At 50.6% G+C, this 1,514-nt stretch overlaps 1 non-coding gene across 1 annotated transcript; it reads right to left on the minus strand.

The window, feature by feature from the left end:
* On the minus strand, positions 1 to 74 carry trnai-aau (transfer RNA isoleucine (anticodon AAU)). The gene has a single exon. It is a non-coding gene; the product is annotated as a tRNA-Ile (tRNA).
* Positions 75 to 1,514: the final 1,440 nt, after the last annotated feature.

Here is a 1,514-nt window from a genome sequence, read left to right on the forward strand (position 1 = left end):
TGGCCCGTACGGGGATCGAACCCGCGACCTTGGCGTTATTAGCACCACGCTCTAACCAACTGAGCTAACCGGCCCCGGATATACAGGTAGCTGTTGTTAAAAGCCCTGTTATGTTCACATCTTGGTAAAACTCCTGGGACAGAGGAGATGTTGCAGTTTCCAGTCTCACCCTCTCAAGTTCCTCCCTCTCTCTCTGACAACCCAACACTCCTGCTTTACTCCCTCCCTACCTCATGACTTGCTAAGACACTTTCTCTGACAGAAACAACTGCAATTCATTCCACTCTTGCCATGCTATCAAATTTTCTTCAAATATCTTGAGGGCTCTCACCCCACCCCCCTCCCCCATCCTCAATGGGCCCAATGGCCTTACTTCCTATGTCTTATTGGTGAGTTCCAGTTGACCACCACCCTCTGGGCAATCTTCCTTCAGTCAGATTGAGCTACAGGGAGAGAGGCTGAGCAGGCTGGGGCTGTTTTCCCTGGAGCGTCGGAGGCTGAGGGGGTGACCTTATGGAGGTTTATAAAATCATGAGGGGTATGGATAGGGTAAAGAGGCAAAATCTTTTCCCTGGGGTCAGGGAGTCCAGAACTAGAGGGGCATAGGTTTAGGGTGAGAGGGGAAAGATATAAAAGGGACCTAAGGGGCAACGTTTTCACCCAGAGGGTGGTACGTGTATGGAATGAGCTGCCAGAGGATGTGGTGGAGGCTGGTACAATTACAACATTAAAGAGGCATCTGGATGGGGACATGAATAGGAAGGGTTTGGGGGGATGTGGGCCGGGTGCTGGCAGGTGGGACGAGATTGGGTTGGGATATCTGGGTCAGCATGGATGAGTTGGGCCGAAGGGTCTGTTTCCATGCTGTACATCTGTATGCCTCCAAACCCCTTCTCACCCTCCTGCTCCTGACCTTAAAACTCTGCCCCCACCCACGCCCGGAGAGATTTATCCCAATCTATCATATCTCAGAGCTTCGTTCATTGATTAATACAGCATGGAAACAAACCCTTTGGTCCAACCAGTTCATTCCAACCATAATCCCAAACTAATCTAGTCCCGCCTGCCTGCTCCTGGTCCATATCCCTCCAAACCTTTCCTATTCATGTACTTATCCAAAGTTGCCCCAACATTGTCTTTTATAAGTTGGAACTGCACCCCATAATCCACCACTTCCTCAGGAAGTTCATTCCACACATAAACTCTCTGTGTAAAACAAAATGGCTTCATGTCTGGTGGCACAGTGGCTCAGTGGTTAGCGTGGCTGCCTCACGGGAGCCTGGGTTTGATTCCAGCCTCGGGGGCAACTGTCTGTGTGGAGTTTGCACATTCCCCTCCCCGTGTCTGTGTGAGTTTCCTCCGGGTGCTCCGGTTTCCTGCCACATTCCAAAGATGGTCAGTTTAGGGGAAAGATATAAAAGGGACCTAACGGGCAACTTTTTCACCCAGAGGGTGGTACGTGTATGAAATGAGCTGCCAGAGGAAGTGGTGGAGGCTGGGACAATTGTAACATT

This window comes from Chiloscyllium punctatum, chromosome 28, assembly GCF_047496795.1.
Source record: "Chiloscyllium punctatum isolate Juve2018m chromosome 28, sChiPun1.3, whole genome shotgun sequence".
In the NCBI taxonomy this organism is placed as follows: domain Eukaryota; kingdom Metazoa; phylum Chordata; class Chondrichthyes; order Orectolobiformes; family Hemiscylliidae; genus Chiloscyllium; species Chiloscyllium punctatum.